The 16,506-nt window shown below is 40.0% G+C and overlaps 1 protein-coding gene across 1 annotated transcript in view; it reads left to right on the top strand.

Annotated features, from left to right (window-relative positions):
- Window positions 1–365: 365 nt before the first annotated feature.
- The window catches only part of LOC140166742 (thrombospondin type-1 domain-containing protein 7A-like), a 283,222-nt gene continuing 267,081 nt past the window's right edge, over window positions 366–16,506 (top strand). Inside the window, exon 1 of the mRNA XM_072190238.1 lies at window positions 366–509. The gene's annotated coding sequence lies outside the window, so the exon portion shown is untranslated. The remainder of the gene's footprint in view (window positions 510–16,506) is intronic.

Below are 16,506 nucleotides of genomic sequence, written 5' to 3'. Positions count from 1 at the left end.
TTACCAGCGTGTATAATGGTACCTTCCTTGGGAAATCCTCTTTTGACTCTACCACTTTTTCTTAGGTGCATACAATTTCAGTAAAATAGATTTTACTTTTAATCTAAGTTTCTGCTAATTGTTTGGTAAACCAGTGTGCAAATTAAGATGATCAAAGATATTAAACACAATGTTTAAGTATGTTTCATAATTTAATTTAGCTAAATCACTTTAGAAATGTACCCGAATAAATCAAAACATCATATGTGCTCCCTACTAAAAAGTAGTTCTTTCTTAAATAATTGATCAAAACATCGGGGATTTCTTGTTCATTCAAAAACGGAAATTAGACAATACGAGGTCACGCTTTATCGGCGAAACAAAAATTGTTGTTGGACTTCAAGATACAGTAGATAGAGTGCACAAGAAAGTTAGTCTAATAATTTAGGTAACTTTCTGCGAAGTGAAATACTAGAGTCTCGTCTACTGTACATGTATGCTTGCATGCATAGAAGACAGAGCTGTAATTGGTATGTATGGTTTTATAATTCTTGTTTATTCATTCAGTTCAGCTGTTAGAAATACAACTAGACTAAGCTGTGGTCTAACCCACGAACACAGCCGTGTTGTTACCCCTAATGACCTTTGACCACAAAATATATGAAAACGGCCAAAGACATTGGCTAATGTCAATGCATGGGTGCATGTGGCACCACTTTGCTATGTTACTTGTGGCAGAAGGGGCATTTTGAAGGTTTTCGTCTCAGACCGGAAGTGACCCCTTAATGACATTTGACCCCAAATAAAAAAATACCACATATGAATTGGGTACCCATAATTCATGTGTGAACATACCGTTACTGTCCTATGTTTTTCTTAGCAAATAAAAAAAATTGAAGGTTTTTCGTTTTATACAGGAAGTGACCCCTTAATGACCTTTGACCCCAAATATGTGAGGACCCCATAGACACTGGGTAATAACAATGCATGTATGCAAGTGGTGTTACTGTCCTACGTAATTTGTGGGAGAAGAAGCATTTAAAAGGTATTTCGTTTTGTACCGGAAGTGGCCCCTTAATGACCTTTGACACTTAATACAAAAATACCACATATACACAGGGTAACTACAATGTATGTGTGAACATACCGTTACTGTCCTATGTTTTTCTTAGCAAATAAAAAATTTTGAAGGTTTTTCGTTTTATACCGGAAGTGACCCCTTAATGACCTTTGACCCCAAATCTGTGAGGACCCCATAGACACTGGGTAATAACAATGCATGTGTGCAAGTGCTGTCACTGTCCTACGTAATTTGTCGGAGAAGAAGCATTTTAAAGGTATTTCGTTTTATACCGGAAGTGGCCCTTAATGACCTTTGACCCTAAATAAAAAATACCACATATACACAGGGTAACTACAATTTATGTGTGAACATACCGTTACTGTCCTATGTTTTTCTTAGCAAATAAAAATTTTGAAGATTTTTCGTTTTATACCGGAAGTGACCCTTTAATGACCTTTGACCCCAAATCTGTGAGGACCCCATAGACACGGGATAATAACAATTCATGTGTGCAAGTGGTGTCACCGTCCTATGTAATCTGTGAGAGAAGAAGCATTTTGAGTTGAAATCACGTTTTTGACCCCTATGACCCCTGCGTGACCTTTGACCCCACGAGTTTCATATGACATGTAGGGGCATGGTCAATGATGGTTATGACCAAGTTAGGTCAAAATCGGTGTAAGCATGTAAGTGCTAGAGCAAATGAAGTGGTCGGCAGAAAGAAGAAAGAAAGAAGAAAGAAGAACTAGACTTAGCTGTGGTCTAAGACCACGAACACAGCCGTGTTTTGACCCCTAATGACCTTTAACCCCAAAATATATGACAACGCCCATAGACATTGGCTAATGTCAATGCTTGGGTGCACGTGGCACAACTTTGCTATGTTATTTGTGGCAGAAGGGGCATTTTGAAGGTTTTTCGTCTCAGACCGGAAGTGACCCCTTAATGACCTTGACCCCAAATAAAAAATACCACGTATGAATTGGGTACCCACAATTCATGTGTGAACATACCGTTACTGTCCTATGTTTTTCTTAGCAAATAAAAAAAAAATTGAAGGTTTTTCGTTTTATACCGGAAGTGACCCCTTAATGACCTTTGACCCCAAATCTGTGAGGACCCCATAGACACTGGGTAATAGCAATGCATTTGTGCAAGTGGGGTCACCGTCATACGTAATCTGTAGGAGAAGAAGCATTTTGAGTTGAAATCACGTTTTTGACCCCTATGACCTCAGCGTGACCTTTGACCCCACGAGTTTCATGTGACATGTAGGGGCATGGTCAATGATGGTTGTGACCAAGTTAGGTCGAAATCGGTGTAAGCATGTGAGTGCTAGAGCAAATGTAATGGTCGGCAGAAGAAGAAGAAGAAAGAAGAAGAAAGAACCTGTAAGAAAAAAGACACAGCCGTGACTAACGTCACGGCTGTGTAACTAGACTAAGCTGTGGTCTAACCCACGAACACAGCCGTGTTGTTACCCCTAATGACCTTTGACCACAAAATATATGAAAACGGCCAAAGACATTGGCTAATGTCAATGCATGGGTGCATGTGGCACCACTTTGCTATGTTACTTGTGGCAGAAGGGGCATTTTGAAGGTTTTTCGTCTCAGACCGGAAGTGACCCCTTAATGACATTTGACCCCAAATAAAAAAATACCACATATGAATTGGGTACCCATAATTCATGTGTGAACATACCGTTACTGTCCTATGTTTTTCTTAGCAAATAAAAAAAAATTGAAGGTTTTTCGTTTTATACCGGAAGTGACCCCTTAATGACCTTTGACCCCAAATCTGTGAGGACCCCATAGACACTGGGTAATAACAATGCATGTATGCAAGTGGTGTTACTGTCCTACGTAATTTGTGGGAGAAGAAGCATTTAAAAGGTATTTCGTTTTGTACCGGAAGTGGCCCCTTAATGACCTTTGACACTTAATAAAAAAATACCACATATACACAGGGTAACTACAATGTATGTGTGAACATACCGTTACTGTCCTATGTTTTTCTTAGCAAATAAAAAATTTTGAAGGTTTTTCGTTTTATACCGGAAGTGACCCCTTAATGACCTTGACCCCAAATCTGTGAGGACCCCATAGACACTGGGTAATAACAATGCATGTGTGCAAGTGCTGTCACTGTCCTACGTAATTTGTCGGAGAAGAAGCATTTTAAAGGTATTTCGTTTTATACCGGAAGTGGCCCTTAATGACCTTTGACCCTAAATAAAAAAAAATACCACATATACACAGGGTAACTACAATTTATGTGTGAACATACCGTTACTGTCCTATGTTTTTCTTAGCAAATAAAAATTTTTGAAGATTTTTCGTTTTATACCGGAAGTGACCCTTTAATGACCTTTGACCCCAAATCTGTGAGGACCCCATAGACACGGGATAATAACAATTCATGTGTGCAAGTGGTGTCACCGTCCTATGTAGTCTGTGAGAGAAGAAGCATTTTGAGTTGAAATCACGTTTTTGACCCCTATGACCCCTGCGTGACCTTTGACCCCACGAGTTTCATATGACATGTAGGGGCATGGTCAATGATGGTTATGACCAAGTTAGGTCAAAATCGGTGTAAGCATGTAAGTGCTAGAGCAAATGAAGTGGTCGGCAGAAAGAAGAAGAACTAGACTAAGCTGTGGTCTAACCCACGAACACAGCCGTGTTGTTACCCCTAATGACCTTTGACCCCAAAATATATGAAAACGGCCATAGACATTGGCTAATGTCAATGCATGGGTGCATGTGGCACCACTTTGCTATGTTACTTGTGGCAGAAGGGCCATTTTGAAGGTTTCGTCTCAGACCGGAAGTGACCCCTTAATGACATTTGACCCCAAATAAAAAAATACCACATATGAATTGGGTAACCGCAATTCATGTGTGCACATACCGTTACTGTCCTATGTTTTTCTTAGCATATAAAAATATTTGAAGGTTTTTCGTTTTATACCGGAAGTGACCCCTTAATGACCTTTGACCCCAAATCTGTGAGGACCCCATAAACACTGGATAATAACAATGCATGTGTGCAAGTGGTGTCACTGTCCTACGTAATTTGTGGGAGAAGAAGCATTTTAAAGGTATTTCGTTTTATACCGGAAGTGGCACCTTAATGACCTTTGACCCTAAATTAAAAAATACCATATATACACAGGGTAACTGCAATTTATGTGTGAACATACCGTTACTGTCCTATGTTTTTCTTAGCAAATAAAAAATTTTGAAGGTTTTTCGTTTTATACCGGAAGTGACCCCTTAATGACCTTTGACCCCAAATCTGAGAGGACCCCATAGACACTCGATAATAACAATGCATGTGTGCAAGTGATGTCACGGTCCTACGTAATCTGTGAGAGAAGAAGCATTTTGAGTTGAAATCACGTTTTTGACCCCTATGACCCCTGCGTGACCTTTGACCCCACGAGTTTCATATGACATGTAGGGGCATGTGCAATGATGGTTGTGATCAAGTTAGGTCAAAATCGGTGTACGCATGTGAGTGCTAGAGCAAATGTAGTGGTCGGCAGAAGAAGAAGAAGAAGAAGAAAGAAGAAGAAAGAACCTGTAAGAAAAAAGACACAGCCGTGACGTTAGTCACGGCTGTGTAACTAGACTTAGCTGTGGTCTAACCCACGAACACAGCCGTGTTGTGACCCCTAATGACCTTTGACCCCAAAATATATGAAAACGCCCATAGACATTGGCTAATGTCAACGCATGTGTGCACGTGGCATCACTTTGCCATGTTACTTGTGGCAGAAGGGCATTTTGAAGGTTTTTCGTCTCAGACCGGAAGTGACCCCTTAATGACATTTGACCCCAAATAAAAAATACCACATATGAATTGGGTAACCACAATTCATGTGTGAACATACCGTTACTGTCCTATGTTTTTCTTAGCAAATAAAAATTTTTGAAGGTTTTTCGTTTTATACCGGAAGTGACCCCTTAATGACCTTTGATCCCAAATCTGTGTACACCCCATAGACACTGGGTAATAACAATGCATGTGTGCAAGTGGCGTCACTGTCCTACAGAATCTGTGGAAGAAGATGCATTTTAAAGGTATTTCTTTTTATACCGGAAGTGACGCCTTAATGAGCTTTGACCCCAAATAAAAAAAATACCACATGTACATTGGGTGACTGCAGATCATATGTGAACATACCGTTACTGTGCTATGTTTTACTTAGCTAATAAAAATTTGTGAAGGTTTTTCGTTTTATACCGGAAGTGACCCCTTAATGACCTTTGACCCCAAATATGTGTACACCACATAGACACTGGGTAATAACAATGCATGTGTGCAAGTGAGGCCGCTGTCCTACGTAAGATGTGGGAGAAGATGCATTTTAGTTGAAATCACGTTTTTGACCCCTATGACCTCTGCGTGACCTTTGACCCCAAGAATTTCATGTGACATGTAGGGGCATAGTCAATGATCATTGTGACCAAATTAGGTCAAAATCGATGTAAGCATGTGAGTGCTAGAGCAAATGTAATGGTTGACAGAAGAAGAAAGAAGAAGAAAGAAAGAAAGAAAGAACCTGTAAGAAAAAAGACACAGCCGTGACTAACGTCACGGCTGTGTAAAGAACTAGACTTAGCTGTGGTCTAAGACCACGAACACAGCCGTGTTGTAACCCCCAATGACCTTTGACCCCAAAATATATGAAAACCCCATAGACATTGGCTAATGTCAATGCATGGGTGCACGTGGCATCACTTTGCAATGTTATTTGTGGCAGAAGTGGCATTTTGAAGGTTTTTCGTTTCAGGCCGGAAGTGACCCCTTAATGACCTTTGACCCGAAATAAAAAATACCACATATGAATTGGGTAACCACAATTCATGTGTGAACATACCGTTACTGTCCTATGTTTTTCTTAGGAAATAAAAAATTTTGAAGGTTTTTCGTTTTATACCGGAAGTGACCCCTTAATGACCTTTGACCCCAAATCTGATAGGACCCCATAGACACTGGGTAATAACAATTCATGTGTGCAAGTGGTGTCACTGTCCTACGTAATTTGTGGGAGAAGAAGCATTTTAAAGGTATTTCGTTTTATACCGGAAGTGGCCCCTTAATGACCTTTGACCCTAAATTAAAAAATACCGCATATACACAGGGTAACTACAATTTATGTGTGAACATACCGTTACTGTCCTATGTTTTTCTTAGCAAATAAAAAAAAATTGAAGTTTTTCGTTTTATACCGGAAGTGACCCCTTAATAACCTTTGACCCCAAATCTGTGAGGACCCCATAGACACAAGATAATAACAATGCATGTGTGCAAGTGGTGTCACTGTCCTACGTAATCTGTGAGAGAAGAAGCATTTTTAGTTGAAATCACATTGACCCCTGCGTGACCTTTGACCCCACGAGTTTCATTTGACATGTAGGGGCATGCTCAATGATGGTTGTGACCAAGTTAGGTCAAAATCGGTGTAAGCATGTAAGTGCTAGAGCAAATGTAGTGGTCGGCAGAAAGAAAGAAAGAATTAGCTGTGGTCTAAGACCACGAACACAGCCGTGTTTTGACGCCTTAATGACCTTTGACCTCAAAATATATAAGACGCCCATAGACATTAGCTAATGTCAATGTATGGGTGCAAGTGGCACCACTTTGCTATGTTATTTGTGGCAGAAAGGGGCAATTTGAAGGTTTTTCGTCTCAGACCGGAAGTGACCCCTTAATGACCTTTGACCCCAAATGAAAAAAATACCACATGTACAATAGGTAAACACAATTCACGTGTGAATATACCATCACCCTCCAATGTTTTTCTTAGCAAATAAAATGTTTTGAAGGTTTTTCGTTTTATACCGGAAGTGACCCCTTAATGACCTTTGATTCCAAATTTGTGAGGACCCCATAGACACTGGGTAATAACAATGCATGTGTGCAAGTGGCGTCACTGTCATACGTAATTTGTGGGAGAAGAAGCATTTTAAAGGAATTTCGTTTTATACCGGAAGTATCCCCTTAATGAACTTTGACCCTAAATAAAAAAATACCACATATGCACAGAGTAACTACAATTTATTTGTAAACATACCGTTACTGTCCTATGTTTTTCTTAGCAAATAAAACATTTTGAAGGTTTTTCCTTTTATACCGGAAGTGACCCCTTAATGACCTTTGACCCCAAATCTGTGAGGACCCCATAGACACTGGATAATAACAATGCATGTGTGCAAGTGGTGTCACTCTCCTACGTAATCTGTGAGAGAAGAAGCATTTTGAGCTGAAATCACGTTTTTGACCCCTATGACCCCTGCTTGACCTTTGACCCCACGAGTTTCTTATGACAGGTAGGGGCATGGTCAATGATGGTTGTGACCAAGTTAGGTCAAAATCGGTACAAGCATGTAAGTGCTAGAGCAAATGTAATGGTCGGCAGAAGAAGAAAGAAGAAAGAACCTGTAAGAAAAAAGACACAGCCGTGACTAACGTCACGGCTGTGTAAAGAACTAGACTAAGCTGTGGTCTAACCCACGAACACAGCCGTGTTGTTACCCCTAATGACCTTTGACCCCAAAATATATGAAAACGGCCATAGACATTGGCTAATGTCAATGCATGGGTGCATGTGGCACCACTTTGCTATGTTACTTGTGGCAGAAGGGGCATTTTGAAGGTTTTTCGTCTCAGACCGGAAGTGACCCCTTAATGACATTTGACCCTAAATTAAAAAAATACCACATATGAATTGGGTACCCACAATTCATGTGTGAACATACCGTTACTGTCCAATGTTTTTCTTAGCAAATAAAAAAATTTGACGGTTTTTCGTTTTATACCGGAAGTGACCCCTTAATGACATTTGACCCCAAATAAAAAAATACCACATATGAATTGGGTACCCACAATTCATGTGTGAACATACCGTTACTGTCCTATGTTTTTCTTAGCAAATAAAAAAATTGAAGGTTTTTCGTTTTATACCGGAAGTGACCCCTTAATGACCTTTGATCCCAAATCTGTGAGGACCCCATAGACACTGGGTAATAACAATGCATGTGTGCAAGTGGTGTCACTGTCCTACGTAATTTGTGGGAGAAGAAGCATTTTAAACGTATTTCGTATTATACCGGAAGTGGCCCTTAATGACCTTTGACCCTAAATATAAAAATACCACATATACACAGGATAACTACAATTTATGTGTGAACATACCGTTACTGTCCTATGCTTGTCTTAGCAAATAAAAAAATTTGAAAGTTTTTCGTTTTATACCGGAAGTGACCCCTTAATGACCTTTGACCCAAAATCTGTGAGGACCCTATAGACACTGGATAATAACAATGCATGTGTGCAAGTGGTGTCACTGTCCTACGTAATCTGTGAGAGAAGAAGCATTTTTAGTTGAAATCACGTTTTTGACCCCTATGACCTCTGCGTGACCTTTGACCCCACGAGTTTCATATGACATGTAGGGGCATGGTCAATGATGGTTGTGACCAAGTAAGGTCAAAATCGGTGTAAGCATGTAAGTGCTAGAGCAAATGAAGTGGTCGGCAGAAAGAAGAAAGAAAGAAGAACTAGACTAAGCTGTGGTCTAACCCACGAACACAGCCGTGTTGTTACCCCTAATGACCTTTGACCACAAAATATATGAAAACGGCCAAAGACATTGGCTAATGTCAATGCATGGGTGCATGTGGCACCACTTTGCTATGTTACTTGTGGCAGAAGGGCATTTTGAAGGTTTTTCGTCTCAGACCGGAAGTGACCCCTTAATGACATTTGACCCCAAATAAAAAATACCACATATGAATTGGGTACCCATAATTCATGTGTGAACATACCGTTACTGTCCTATGTTTTTCTTAGAAAATAAAAAAAATTGAAGGTTTTTCGTTTTATACCGGAAGTGACCCCTTAATGACCTTTGACCCCAAATCTGTGAGGACCCCATAGACACTGGGTAATAACAATGCATGTATGCAAGTGGTGTTACTGTCCTACGTAATTTGTGGGAGAAGAAGCATTTAAAAGGTATTTCGTTTTGTACCGGAAGTGGCCCTTAATGACCTTTGACACTTAATAAAAAATACCACATATACACAGGGTAACTACAATGTATGTGTGAACATACCGTTACTGTCCTATGTTTTTCTTAGCAAATAAAAAATTTTGAAGGTTTTTCGTTTTATACCGGAAGTGACCCCTTAATGACCTTTGACCCCAAATCTGTGAGGACCCCATAGACACTGGGTAATAACAATGCATGTGTGCAAGTGCTGTCACTGTCCTACGTAATTTGTCGGAGAAGAAGCATTTTAAAGGTATTTCGTTTTATACCGGAAGTGGCCCTTAATGACCTTTGACCCTAAATAAAAAAATACCACATATACACAGGGTAACTACAATTTATGTGTGAACATACCGTTACTGTCCTATGTTTTTCTTAGCAAATAAAATTTTTTGAAGATTTTTCGTTTTATACCGGAAGTGACCCTTTAATGACCTTTGACCCCAAATCTGTGAGGACCCCATAGACACGGGATAATAACAATTCATGTGTGCAAGTGGTGTCACCGTCCTATGTAATCTGTGAGAGAAGAAGCATTTTGAGTTGAAATCACGTTTTTGACCCCTATGACCCCTGCGTGACCTTTGACCCCACGAGTTTCATATGACATGTAGGGGCATGGTCAATGATGGTTATGACCAAGTTAGGTCAAAATCGGTGTAAGCATGTAAGTGCTAGAGCAAATGAAGTGGTCGGCAGAAAGAAGAAGAAAGAAGAAAGAAAGAAGAAAGAACCTGTAAGAAAAAAGACACAGCCGTGACTAACGTCACGGCTGTGTAAAGAAGAATTAGCTGTGGTCTAAGACCACGAACACAGCCGTGTTGTGACCCCTTACTGACCTTTGACCCCAAATTTTATGAAAACGCCCATAGACATTGGCTAATGTCAATGCATGGGTGCACGTGGCGCCACTTTGCTGTTATTTGTGGCAAAAGGGGCATTTGGAAGGTTTTTCGTCTCAGACCGGAAGTGACCCCTTAATGACCTTTGACCCCAAATAAAAAAATACCACATATGAATTGGGTAACCACAATTCCAGTGTGAACATACCGTTACTGTCCTACGTTTTTCTTAGCTAATAAAATTTTTTGAATGTATTTCGTTTTATACCGGAAGTGACCCCTTAATGACCTTTGAACCCAAATCTGTCAGGACCCCATAGACACTGGGTAATAACAATGCATGTGTGCAAGTGGCATCACTGTCCTACGTAATTTGTGGGAGAAGAAGCATTTTAAAGGTATTTCGTTTTATACCGGAAGTGGCCCCTTAATGACCTTTGACACTAAATAAAAAAATACCACATATGCACAGGGTAACTACAGTTTATGTGTGAACATATTGGTACTCTCCTATGTTTTTCTTAGCAAATAAAATTTTTGAAGGTTTTTCGTTTTATACCGGAAGTGACCCCTTAATGACCTTTGACCCCAAATCTGTGAGGACCCCATAGACACTGGATAATAGCAATGCATGTGTGCAAGTGGTGTCACTGTCCTACGTAATCTCAGAGAGAAGAAGCATTTTTAGTTGAAATCACGTTTTTGACCCCTATGAGCCCTGCGTGACCTTTGACCCCACGAGTTTCATATGACATGTAGGGGCATGGTCAATGATGGTTGTGACCAAGTTAGGTCAAAATCGGTGTAAGCATCTAAGTGCTAGAGCAAATGTAGTGGTCGGCAGAAGAAGAAAGAAAGAACCTGTAAGAAAAAAGACACAGCCGTGACTAACGTCACGGCTGTGTAACTAGACTTAGCTGTGGTCTAAGACCACGAACACAGCCGTGTTGTGACCCCTTATTGACCTTTGACCCCAAAATTTATGAAAACGCCCATAGACATTGGCTAATGTCAATGCATGGGTGCACGTAGCACCACTTTGCTATTATTTGTGGCAGAAGGGGCATGTTGAAGGTTTTTCGTCTCAGACCGGAAATGACCCGTTAATGATCTTTGACCCCAAATAAAAAAACACATATGAATTGGGTAACCACAATTCATGTGTGAACCAGGGTTTTCTTTAAGCATTTTGCTGAAGGGGTATTTTCAAATTGTTTTGACCCTTTCAATTGTGAATTTTTCCTCTGAAGGAGTCAAAAACATTGCCCAAGGGGTATTTTTATAATATTATTTTTGAAGACATTTTTAACAATATGTTTGTTTTTGGAGCCATAGGCGTAGATCGGGGGGGGGCAATCTCCCCAAATATTTTGCCAGGGGATGGTCCATACAATTATCCCCCAATGTTGACGCCTGTATGTGGGTTTCTGACCAAATTAACCTCATATTTGGTCATTTTAGCCCAAAAAATGCACATTTTTGCGCGCTTAGCACGAATTTATTCCAATTTTGCACCATATTTCAACAATGGCAAAATTTTTTGTACCATAAACTTATTCTTTCACCAAAAGGTGCTGGATTCACTATACTTCAAGACATTTTTTTCCCCCCCCCCCCAAGTCAAAAAGAAATCTACGTCACTGTTTGGAGCAGTGGCGGATCTAGAGCAGTCAGAAGGGTGGGGGCAATTTTAAAAGAAAATAATACTATTTAAAAATGTCCCCTGAGAAGTAAGAAACTATTGCAAAATGAAGACCTAATTGAAGCAATTTGGTGGATCATTTTGGCACTATTAATGTGTAGAATTTTAGTTTAAAAAAGCCGAACATTTGTGCAATGAGCAGTCCATGGACATGATGGAGCCTTCGGACGGCAAGTTTTCCCTATTATAGTAGGCCTATATAAATTGTGTTAAACATTATTGGCAAATGTCGAAAGCAGAAGTGAAAGTGGCCATTTGTTTATCAACTACGCAGGGTGATGTTCCCCCTCAGAACTGGCAAAATGAAGACCTAATTGAAGCGATTTTGTGGACCATTTTGGCACTATTACTGTGTAAAATTTAAGTTGAAAAACCGAAAATTGTGAAATGACGGTCCATGAAGCCTTTCTTTGTCACGTTTTCCATATTAGGCTTATAAATTGTGTTAAAAATAGGGCCTAAATTGACAAATGTCGAAAGCAGAAGCGAAAATGGTCACTTGTTTATCCACTACGCATGGGGGTGTATGAGGTGGATGTTCACCCCTGAGAGGGAAAATTTTGCAAAATTTAAGTCCAATTGAAGACATTTGGTGCACCATTTAAACAGAAAAAGGACCCGAACCCAATTTGCAAGATTTCAAACTGACACATTTTAGAGACTCGCAATCACTAAAACATGCATGGATTAATGCTGACAAAATGTGATGGGCCCTACATATCGGGAGTAGGTCCTAAATGCCAAAAGCCGAGAATAAATGCACAATATCGGGTGTTTCTCTATTCAAATCTTGCAATATCTGAACGCGTACGTTTTCAAGATTTTGTACGCGTTGGACTTTGGGACTTTGGATTTGAAGGAGTCAGCAAAGTGCCTGAACGCGTAAATACGCGTGTTTTGTGCGTTAAAGAAAACCCTGGTGTGAACATACCGTTACTGTCCTACGTTTTTCTTAGCTAATACATTTTTTGAATGGATTTCGTTTTATACCGGAAGTGATCCCTTAATGACATTTGACCCCAAATCTGTGAGGACCCTATAGACACTGGGTAATAACAATGCATGTGTGCAAGTGGCGTCACTGTCCTACGTAATTTGTGGAAGAATAAGCATTTTGACGGTTTTTCGTTTTATACCGGAAGTGACCCCTTAATGACATTTGACCCCAGATAAAAAAAATACCACATATGAATTGGGTACCCACAATTCATGTGTGAATATACCGTTACTGTCCTATGTATTTCTTAGCAAATTAAAAAAATGGAAGGTTTTTCGTTTTATACCGGAAGTGACCCCTTAATGACGTTTGACCCCAAATCTGTGAGGACCCCATAGACACTGGGTAATAGCAATGCATGTGTGCAAGTGGGGTCACCGTCATACGTAATCTGTAGGAGAAGAAGCATTTTGAGTTGAAATCACGTTTTTGACCCCTATGACCCCAGCGTGACCTTTGACCCCACGAGTTTCATGTGACATGTAGGGGCATGGTCAATGATGGTTGTGACCAAGTTAGGTCGAAATCGGTGTAAGCATGTGAGTGCTAGAGCAAATGTAATGGTCGGCAGAAAGAAGAAAGAAGAAGAACTAGACTTAGCTGTGGTCTAAGACCACGAACACAGCCGTGTTGTGGTGACCCCTTAATGACCTTTGACCCCAGAATATATGAAAACGCCCATAGACATTGGCTAATGTCAATGCATGGGTGCACGTGGCACCACTTTGCTATGTTATTTGTGGCAGAAAGGGGCATTTTGAAGGTTTTGCGTCTCAGACCGGAAGTGACCCCTTTATGACATTTGACCCAAAAAGAAAAAAATACCACATGTACAATAAGTAAACACAATTCTCGTGTGAATATACCATCACTCTCCAATGTTTTTCTTAGCAAATAACAAATTTTGAAGGTTTTTCGTTTTATACCGGAAGTGACCCCTTAATGACCTTTGATTCCAAATTTGTGAGGACCCCATAGACACTGGGTAATAACAATGCATGTGTGCAAGTAGCGTCACTGTCATACGTAATTTGTGGGAGAAGAAGCATTTTAAAGGAATTTCGTTTTATACCGGAAGTAGCCCCTTAATGACCTTTGACCCTAAATAAAAAAATACCACATATGCACAGAGTAACTACAATTTATTTGTAAATATACCGTTACTGTCCTATGTTTTTCTTAGCAAATAACATTTTTGAAGGTTTTTCGTTTTATACCGGAAGTGACCCCTTATTGACCTTTGACCCCAAATCTGTGAGGACCCCATAGACACTGGATAATAACAATGCATGTGAGCAAGTGGTGTCACTCTCCTACGTAATCTGTGAGAGAAGAAGCATTTTGAGTTGAAATCACGTTTTTGACCCCTATGACCCCTGCTTGACCTTTGACCCCACGAGTTTCATATGACATATAGGGGCATGGTCAATGATGGTTGTGACCAAGTTAGGTCAAAATCGGTACAAGCATGTAAGTGCTAGAGCAAATGTAGTGGTCGGCAGAAGAAAGAAAGAAAGAAAGAACCTGTAGAAAAAGACACAGCCGTGACTAACGTCACGGCTGTGTAACTAGACTAAGCTGTGGTCTAACCCACGAACACAGCCGTGTTGTTACCCCTAATGACCTTTGACCCCAAAATATATGAAAACGGCCATAGACATTGGCTAATGTCAATGCATGGGTGCATGTGGCACCACTTTGCTATGTTACTTGTGGCAGAAGGGCATTTTGAAGGTTTTTCGTCTCAGACCGGAAGTGACCCCTTAATGACATTTGACCCTAAATAAAAAAAAATACCACATATGAATTGGGTACCCACAATTCATGTGTGAACATACTCGTTACTGTCCAATGTTTTTCTTAGCAAATAAAAAAAAATTGACGGTTTTTCGTTTTATACCGGAAGTGACCCCTTAATGACATTTGACCCCAAATATAAAAATACCACATATGAATTGGGTACCCACAATTCATGTGTGAACATACCGTTACTGTCCTATGTTTTTCTTAGCAAATAAAAAAATTGAAGGTTTTTCGTTTTATACCGGAAGTGACCCCTTAATGACCTTTGATCCCAAATCTGTGAGGACCCCATAGACACTGGGTAATAACAATGCATGTGTGCAAGTGGTGTCACTGTCCTACGTAATTTGTGGGAGAAGAAGCATTTTAAACGTATTTCGTATTATACCGGAAGTGGCCCCTTAATGACCTTTGACCCTAAATATAAAAATACCACATATACACAGGATAACTACAATTTATGTGTGAACATACCGTTACTGTCCTATGTTTGTCTTAGCAAATAAAAAAATTTGAAAGTTTTTCGTTTTATACCGGAAGTGACCCCTTAATGACCTTTGACCCAAAATCTGTGAGGACCCTATAGACACTGGATAATAACAATGCATGTGTGCAAGTGGTGTCACTGTCCTACGTAATCTGTGAGAGAAGAAGCATTTTAGTTGAAATCACGTTTTTGACCCCTATGACCTCTGCGTGACCTTTGACCCCACGAGTTTCATATGACATGAAGGGGCATGGTCAATGATGGTTGTGACCAAGTAAGGTCAAAATCGGTGTAAGCATGTAAGTGCTAGAGCAAATGAAGTGGTCGGCAGAAAGAAGAAGAACTAGACTAAGCTGTGGTCTAACCCACGAACACAGCCGTGTTGTTACCCCTAATGACCTTTGACCCCCAAATATATGAAAACGGCCATAGACATTGGCTAATGTCAATGCATGGGTGCATGTGGCACCACTTTGCTATGTTACTTGTGGCAGAAGGGGCATTTTGAAGGTTTTCGTCTCAGACCGGAAGTGACCCCTTAATGACATTTGACCCCAAATAAAAATACCACATATGAATTGGGTAACCACAATTCATGTGTGAACGTACCGTTACTGTCCTATGTTTTTCTTAGCAAATAAAAAAAATTGAAGGTTTTTCGTTTTATACCGGAAGCGACCCCTTAATGACCTTTGACCCCAAATCTGTGAGGACCCCATAGACACTGGGTAATAACAATGCATGTGTGCAAGTGGTGTCACTGTCCTACGTAAATTGTGGGAGAAGAAGCATTTTAAAGGTATTTCGTTTTATACCGGAAGTGGCCCCTTAATGACCTTTGACCCTAAAAAAAAATACCACATATACACAGGGTACCTGCAATTTATGTGTGAACATACCGTTACTGTCCTATGTTTTTCTTAGCAAATAAAAAATTTTGAAGGTTTTTCGTTTTATACCGGAAGTGACCCCTTAATGACCTTTGACCCCAAATATGTGAGGACCCCATAGACACTGGGTAATAACAATGCATGTGTGCCAGTGGTGTCACTTTCCTACGTAATTTGTGGGAGAAGAAGCATTTTAAAGGTATTTCGTTTTATACCGGAAGTGGCCCCTTAATGACCTTTGACCCCAAATAAAAAATACCACATATGAATTCGGTAACCACAATTCATGTGTGAACATACCGTTACTGTCCTATGTTTTTCTTAGCAAATAAAAATTTTCGAAGGTTTTTCGTTTTATACCGGAAGTGACCCCTTAATGACCTTTGACCCCAAATCTGTGAGGACCCCATAGACACTGGGTAATAACAATGCATGTGTGCAAGTGGTGTCACTGTCCTATGTAATTTGTGGGAGAAGAAGCATTTTAAATGTATTTCGTTTTATACCGGAAGTGGCCCCTTAATGACCTTTGACCCTAAATAAAAAATACCACATATACACAGGGTAACTACAATTTATGTGTGAACATACCGTTACTGTCCTATGTTTTTCTTAGCAAATAAAAAAAATTGAAGGTTTTTCGTTTTATACCGGAAGTGACCCCTTAATGACCTTTGA

This window comes from Amphiura filiformis, chromosome 12 (assembly GCF_039555335.1).
Source record: "Amphiura filiformis chromosome 12, Afil_fr2py, whole genome shotgun sequence".
NCBI lineage: Eukaryota > Metazoa > Echinodermata > Ophiuroidea > Amphilepidida > Amphiuridae > Amphiura > Amphiura filiformis.
This window is presented reverse-complemented; position numbering and strand designations above follow the sequence as displayed.